Below are 8,983 nucleotides of genomic sequence, written 5' to 3' on the forward strand. Positions count from 1 at the left end.
GAGGAGTGGACATACCCCCCACCACTCGTATTTTGGTTTTTCCTGTTACTCGATTCGACGTGTAGGCATACGTGTTGCTGGGCAACCAGGAGTACGGGGATTGTAGTCGCGCTACAGACGTACGTCCTGCACGTTTGATGTGCGTATGACCTGCAGTCGCTTGTGGTGGATCTGATCCACGAGTCGGAATGAAAGGCAAACGGTTGCTTCGGAATTACCCTGTGGTGTTCCAAGCGTGTGTGTTAGGTTTACCTTGCAAGGTTGAATCTCGATTCAGGAATCGTCCGCCTCTCACGATGTATGAGACTGCTTTATCCCTTTACCACATAGAGTAACAAGAGCAATTATGTGACTATCAAAGATGATGTTTGAATAAAGATTCTACCATGTCTGAATAGTTATAGGTGCTTACCTAGAATGGTTAATCCACTAGAATCTGAAAGCTAAAAGTTGAAATTAAGGATCTACTCTTTGTTGCTTTTCAGCTGAAAACCCTAACCAAAGCTAAAAGCCATCATGAGTCTAGTTATGGGCTAAGGTATACCCAATTCCGGGTAAGTCTTGCTGAGTATTAGTATACTCAGCCTTGCTGTTGTTAATTTTACTTCAGGTAATCCTTCTGATGAGCCAGCGTTCATTACACCGTGGCCCTATCCCTTGCCTGATGGTTGGTCCGTGGAATGGGATCCGTCCCCGGCCAACGCAGATTCCGCCGAGTGATATTATGCCAGGGCTAGCATAATATCTATGATGACGACGTGTATTATGACTACGCTGTTTAAACTCCGCTGCTTTGTCTAAAAACTTAAACTTGTCTTGTAATAATCTCTCCTCCGTGGGAGCTAATGATGCTTTGTACATTTTTGTAATATATCTGCCGGTGGTGTAAATTATTTTGGCACTATATCTCTGGACTCACCTTCGTGTGAGGTACCTTGTTGGATCCTGCGTACGGTGGTTTCATCGGGACGTTACCCGACAGGCCAAGGGATTATACCGTTTGAAGTACGTCGGAGCCCTCTGGAATGGACTCGCGCACTTGAGCCGGTATAATTCAGGTTGGTTCTGCCACAGCTGGTATCAGAGCTAACAAGTGTACCCTGGAGATATAATTAGCCCTAAAAAGTAATTTTTAGTGTAAAAATCGATTAATCAAGTATTTGCAAAACAACGATGGTTCGTTAAGGATTATGTATAGTACGTAAGCCCTAGGGTAATGCTAATATGGGAATTAGAGGTGGCTGTAATATATATATATATGACTAACTCCCAGCATTACTTTTCAGTTAAAACTTAATTTCATGCACAATTCAACTTTACTTTCTGTATCAACATCTTCGATCGTGAGGTAAGAAGGTAAGGATCCTCAGCCAACTGAGGGAGCTTGGCCTTCCTGTCGGTGATGCGAACCGAACGCTGTTTCTCAAGCAGTGGCCTACTTGAGATGCTGCCAATGTATCAATTTCGATTGATTACATTGGGAGTATATGGTTCGGCGCAGGGTATGGCGATCGCTGTTCATACCCCCGCATTTTGCGGTACCCCCGTGAATACGTTATTCAATAACGTATGCTAACGTTGTCTGTACGGCGGTAATTGTACAGATGCTGTTTCTATAGTGAACAGTAATGAATAGGGACGCTTTCATGACATGCTGGCATGAAAGGTTCATTGGATATATATATGCATTGTGGTTTCTGCAGGTACACTAACCACGATTCCGAAACTAGGACGGATAGGGTTTATCGACTAGTTAATAGTGAGAGACGTATTTATGTTATGCCACCGTAACTAACCACGTAAGACCAAGATTACTTGGCAGTTATTTTCAGTGGTGAGATCGCTTAGTACGTGCATGCATAAATCCTTTAATCAACTAAATTGAATGATTAAATTAATGCTTCTTAAGAAATAAGCAACATATTGGTATTTTATAGTTTGGATAAATAGGAATCTTTAGCTAAGTTTCTTAGATATCCATTTGATTTCCAGCCTTTGCGGTTATCAGAATCAGCTATTTTAATCCGTTTTACCTTATCAATTCTCAACAAGGTAAAATATCTTACCATTTGCAATGTTGTCGCAGATGGCTGCTCCTTCCACTACCTTTTGGGATCAGGAAGGGCACTTTCACACCAATGGTTTACATTGGGAAGGGTTTCCTCGTCTTTTGTGGGAATCCTTGAGTATGTTTCATTATACAGAGCCTCCTCTGTATGATGGGGTAGAGTATCTTGAAGAAGGAATTTCTCGCTGCAGGGTTAAGATGATAATTCCTCAACACCCTTTCCGCTCCTTATGGCCTCCCATAGAAGTGGAAGTGGTTGGATATCGTCTGTGGATACTCTTGAAACTGCTGCTCTAGAAGCTATCAAACTTTTCTGCAAGCAACATCCAATTGAAGTTGCCGCATATCCTATTGGGTTATTTCCTACCATAGACCCGGGTAATTCGGATTGGGATTTTCGGACAGACCATCATGGTCATTTGCTAGGAGATCTGGCTGAAGAAACCGTCCGTATCGTTACCAGGTTTATGGATGTGCAATATCATTACCAGATGCTACTGCGTCATGGTGTGAGTCAGATAACCGGTGTGGCTCAAAGCCACTATCGGAATGCTGATCATCAGGTAACCCAAATAGAAGAATTACAAGCCTTGGTGACTCAAAAAGATGAAATCATCGCCACAAGGGATGAGACAATCCTTCATCGAGAAGATCAGATCAATGAGAGTGATCATATTATCACTCAGCGTGACACTGTTATAGAATTCCTACAGACACAAATTCATGATCTGATACTTGCAGCTGATGATGCTCAGGCTCACATTGAGGAATTGCAGCAGCAACCGATACTTCACGCTATACCCATAGTACCTGAAGAAGAAGAAGAGGAAGACCCAGAAGAAATTGAGGGTGTTTCTGAGCTTGACTCTGAGCACGGGATCCTGTTCTTAGTCCCCATCACTCTCTTTCTGGCAGTCAGTCTTCTGTAGGAAATTTCGACGATTTTTAGTAAATCGTCGACTTTCGAAATGTAATTTAAGGAAATGTAATAGTTAGTAGGCGAACCTCTTGCCATTTGTTGTAACATTCATGGCCGCGTAGAGGTCTTTCGGATGGATGATGTGAAGAACAATCGGGACCCGTATTGTAATATAAGTTTCCTGTTTTATCATCCTGTTCATTATCTTTATGATTCTGAAATGAGATGATTGAATGGAGTATGTGCTTTGTTACGTCTTCTGAAATTGGGAGTAAGGATATATGGTTAATAATGGACATCTCCTTTATTTCAGATGGTTGGAGCTACAAGAGGAACCCCGGAGGGTTTCAGGGCTGATCACGCCAGTGGTTCTCAGCAACCACCACCACCTCCTCCCAACCTTGCCGAAGTCATGGCTCGGCAAACGGAATTACTTAATATGTTGGTTCAAGCCCAACTGAATCAGCAGCAACAATTCCGAGGAGGCCGGGATGATCGTAATCCTCCTGTGGCTAGCTACCAAGATTCCTCAGTACTCAGCCGCCTTTCTTTAGTAAGGCCGAGGACCATTGGATGCCGATGCCTGGCTCCACATCATTGAATCAAAGTCACTCTCCTGACCATACCTTGTGCGGATTCTAGCAAGGCTTCTTTTGCTGCTCAACAACTCGTGGTGCTGCTAGAATCTGGTGGGACAATTTCTATGCCATGCAACCTGCAGGCATGTCATCACATGGGATGAATTCCGGGTCGCCTTTCGAGCGCATTATATTCCCGCAGGACTGTTGGAACGAAAACTTAATGAGTTCCTGGCTCTTACTCAAGGTGCCAATACAGTTCTGCAGTACGCACAGAATTTCAATCATTTGTGCCAGTATGTAGGGTATCATGCAGATAATGATACCAAGAAACAAGACCGCTTCCGTCGGGGCCTGAACACCAAGCTCAAGGAACGCCTGAACCTTGTTAAGGCAAATACTTTCAGTGAGTTGGTTAACATGGCCTTAACTCAAGAAGACTGCATTGTGGCGCATTCTGCGGAGAAGAAGCGGAAGAACTCTGGTGGATCCTCGAGTACTCAACCACCGAGGTATCGGGTTGTTTCCAATACGCCGCCCAGGGCACCACAGCGCAATGCTCCAACGGGAAGATTGGTTTTTAGGCCGCCTCAGCAGCAAGGAAGGTTCAGACCTCCTGTGCCCCCGCAACAAGCACAACAATCTGGCCCACGGCCAAATGTTCAACAAGTGCCACCGAGAGGCAGTAATTATCGCTGCTTTAATTGCGGAAGTGCGGATCATTTCATCCGAGATTGTCCGCGGCCCAAGAAACCTAATCCCGGACAAAGCTCTACTCAGAGTAACCAGAACAAGGGTAAAAAGCCGGTGATGCAAGTTCGACAAGGGCGAATTAACTTCACCACTCTGGCAGAACTTCCAGATGGAGCTCCCGTCATGTCGGGTACATTTTCTATTTACCATCAACCAGTTGTTACATTATTTGATTCTGGAGCAACACATAGTTTCATTAGTAACAACTGTGGTACCCGACTAGGACTTGAATCTTGTCCTATCCAGGGGTCATATATGATCTCTACCCCTGGAGGGAAAATCACTTCCAACCAAATGGTTAAAAGTATACCAATTCAGTTAGGAAGCATAGAAATCAAAACTGATTTGGTTTTACTAAGTTTAGAGGGTATCGATATTATACTTGGGACAGACTGGATGACTAAACATCAAGTCCGGTTAGATATCTGTTCCCGAGTGGTTGAAATCAATTCACCATACTATGGGATTACCACTCTTTATCTGCCCCAGCCAGAATATCTGCACCCCTGCACATATGTTATCACAGATATTAAAGTCAAGGATATTCCGATAGTATGTGAATTTCCCGATGTCTTTCCCGACGATCTGCCTGGAATGCCACCAGATCGAGACATTGAGTTCATCATTGAACTTCAACCTGGCACTGCTCCAATTTCAAAAAGGCCGTATCGCATGCCTCCTAATGAGTTGGCAGAATTGAAAATCCAGCTCCAAGATCTTCTTGATAAGGGTTATATACGCCCCAGTGCTTCACCTTGGGGTTGTTCTGCTCTTTTTGTTAAGAAGAAAGACGGTAGCCTGAGACTATGTGTCGACTACCGTCCACTCAATGCGGTTACTATTAAAAATAAGTATCCTCTTCCCCGCATTGATATCTTGTTCGATCAACTAGCTGGAGCAAGGGTCTTTTCTAAGATTGATTTACGCTCTGGTTATCATCAGATTAAAATCAGGCCTAGTGACATTCCAAAAACGGCCTTCTCAACCAGATATGGACTTTATGAATATCTGGTTATGTCATTTGGACTTACAAATGCACCGGCATATTTCATGTATCTCATGAATTCCGTATTTATGCCGGAACTCGATAAATTCGTCGTGGTCTTCATCGACGATATTCTGATATACTCCAGAACCAAAGAAGACCATGCTAATCATTTACGTGTCGTTCTTCAACGACTACGTGATCATCGCCTTTATGCCAAATTTTCAAAATGTGAATTCTGGCTGGATAGTGTGAAATTTTTGGGACATACTATTTCCAGTCAAGGCATATCGGTTGATCCAACCAAAGTTCAAGAAGTTATGGACTGGAACCCTCCCACTTCAGTCCATCAAATACGAAGTTTCCTTGGATTGGCCGGATATTATCGCCGATTCATTCCAGACTTCTCCAAGATAGCTAAACCTATGACTGAGCTACTCAAGAAAGAAGTTAAGTTCCGTTGGGATGATAAGTGTGAAGAAGCATTTCATGCCTTGAGAAAACTTCTGACGACTGCTCCAGTACTAGCTCAGCCGGATAGTACTCAGCCTTTTGATGTCTATTGCGACGCTTCCGGAATTGGCCTTGGTTGTGTTCTTATGCAAAACAACCGGGTTATTGCTTATGCATCCCGAGCACTCCGGACTCATGAACAAAATTATCCAACACATGATCTTGAATTGGCAGCGGTTATTCATGCTCTCAAGATCTGGAGATATCATCTTATGGGTGCTAAGTGTAACATTTACACTGACCATAAGAGCCTCAAATATATTTTCACTCAAGCTGATCTAAATATGAGGCAAAGGCGTTGGTTAGAGTTGATCAAAGATTATGACCTTGAGGTACACTATCATCCAGGCAAAGCTAATGTGGTTGCGGATGCACTTAGCCGCAAGTCACATTGTCACTGTTTAACCATATCCACTTTTAATGACACTCTTTGCCATCAAATGCGGAGCCTCAATCTTGAGATTATTCCCCAAGGTAGTTTAAACTTGATCTCCGTTGAGTCTACTTTGCGGGACGAAATCGTCATGTCGCAGCTACATGATGAGGGTGTCAAGATCATTAAATCCAAGCTATCCCAGGGAGAAATTAAGTATCGGTGTTTTCACACTGATCGTCAAGGAGTTCTATGGTTCAACAATCGACTTGTTGTGCCTAAGGATCATCAACTTCGTAAACGAATCCTCGACGAAGCACATTTGTCCAAATTCTCTATTCATCCTGGTAGCACCAAAATGTATCACGATCTTCGGCAACATCTTTGGTGGACCAGAATGAAAAGAGAAATTGCCAAATATGTATCCGAGTGTGATACGTGTCAGAGAGTCAAAGCTAGTCATCTCAAGGCTTCTGGTACACTTCAGCCCTTGCCCGTACCGTCATGGAAATGGGAAGACATTAGCATGGATTTCATTGTTGGTCTTCCCAATACGTCTCAAAAACATGACTCCATATGGGTAATCATCGATAGACTCACAAAAACAACTCATTTTCTTCCGGTGCATACCACTTACTCTGCTAAGAAGTATGCCGAAGTCTATCTGGAACAAATCGTTCGATTACATGGGGTTCCGAAAACTATCATATCTGATCGTGGGCCCCAATTTATCGCACGGTTCTGGGAGCAGTTACAATCAGCTCTAGGGACCAAATTGATGAGAAGCTCTGCATATCACCCACAGACTGATGGGCAGACTGAGCGAGTTAACCAAATACTTGAAGACATGCTCCGAGCCTGTATTATTCAATATGGTACAAGTTGGGACAAATGCCTTGCTCTAGCTGAATTCTCCTACAACAACAGTTATCAAGCTAGTCTTCAAATGGCTCCTTTCGAAGCGTTATATGGTCGCAGATGTCGAACTCCTTTGAGTTGGTCAGAGACTGGTGAACGCAAAATCTTCGGACCAGACCTAGTCATTGAAGCCGAAGATAAGGTTAAGGTTATTCAGTCTAATCTTAAAACCGCTCAGTCCAGACAGAAGAGTTATGCAGATAAGAGGAGGAAACCTCTGCAATTCCAGATAGGAGATTTTGTCTATCTCCGAGTATCTCCTACCAAAGGCGTCCAACGCTTTGGCATGAGAGGGAAATTAGCACCTCGATATGTCGGACCCTTTGAAGTTCTCAGTGATTGTGGCCCAGTGGCTTACAAACTTCGTCTTCCGTCTCAATTGGCTGCTATTCACAATGTCTTCCATGTTTCTCAACTCAAGAAGTGTGTCAAAATACCTACGGAAATCGTTGAGACATGTGCCATTGAGATTGAACCCGACTTATCGTACATCGAACAACCTCTTCGAATCCTGGATACTAAGGAGAGATTCACCAGAAGAAGGGCAGTTAAGATGTACAAGATCTTATGGGATCATCACACCGAAGAAGAAGCGACTTGGGAAACTGAGTCTTATCTTCAACGGAATTACCCAGACTTCCTTCAAGCCAATCCCCAAATCTAATCATCCGTTCTGTTCAACTTCGGAATCTCGGGACGAGATTCTTTTTAAGGGGGGGAGGCTGTAACATTCATGTAATTAGAAATCTAGACACTAGTTTTTAGTGAGTTGTATGAGTTGTATAAAGCACTAGGGGTATATTTGTAAATTTTGAATTTATAAGTTCCTGTGTGCAACTGTGTGAAAAATACTTGTAAATGTCAAATTAAATTGACTATAGCAAAACAAAGTGCAAATATGAAGTTAAAAATCTAAGAGAAATAGACTTGGTATAAAACTAAGGACCTATGTATAATTAACACAAATACAAGGGATTTACATGTGAAATGGTGAAAAGATAAAAGTAAAACCCAAATTTACTTAAGGGCTAAAATGTAAAAAGAGTAGTAATGATTACTGCAGGAAATTTTGCAAAAAGACCCTAAACATTAAGGCATTTTGTTTGAATTACAGAACAAAGTTTATAATTTGAGTTGTGCCCTAAAGTTTAAAATAAAACTGTATCCTTTGAGATTTTGAACTCGAACCCTAAAGCATTCTTGTAGGATTTAAAATTCTCTACAACTTTGCTTTGGACATTTTTCTCATTAGGATTTTGTATCAGTGAGAAATTTGAGTTTACAGAGGGGTCCCTGGACTTTTTGGGAATTGCAAACGAGTCCTTCTGACTCCTGTGTGCCTTCTCCTTCCTCTGGCACGCCGCCTGCCTCTCTGCTTCGCCTCTGCTCCGGCCGCTCACCGCCGGCGCAGTGCCCACCTCCAGCTGCTACCCGAGCCACGCGTTGCCTGAGGGTTCTCCACCGCTTTACCTCCTCCCCGTTGTTTCCTTTCTCGCGCGCCACCTCGCCTTCTTCTTGCCGCGGGCTGCCAGCACCACTGGCCACGGCGACCTTCTGCTCCTCCACCGCCGGGCCTAAGTAGCTGCCCCCAACCGCAATGTGGCCTCCCTTCTCACTCTTGCACTTCCTGGTAATCTGTCCAAAGCAGCTCGGCTTGCTCCTGTGCGTGGATCAACAGCCGCCGCCCCACCTCCATTGCCGCCGCCTCTGCTCCACGCCGAGCTCCCCCTTCCGGCCTTCCTCTCCTCAAGTGGAGTTGCGGAATCGGATTCCCTCCTCGCCCTAGAGCCTCTAGACCACGCGCCCTTCCCATTCCCCAACCGAGATCGCCGGAATTTGAGCCGCCGCTCGCCGGAGTTACTGCCCTCGTGGGCAG

This window comes from Panicum hallii, chromosome 9 (genome assembly GCF_002211085.1).
Source record: "Panicum hallii strain FIL2 chromosome 9, PHallii_v3.1, whole genome shotgun sequence".
Classification (NCBI taxonomy): Eukaryota; Viridiplantae; Streptophyta; class Magnoliopsida; order Poales; family Poaceae; genus Panicum; species Panicum hallii.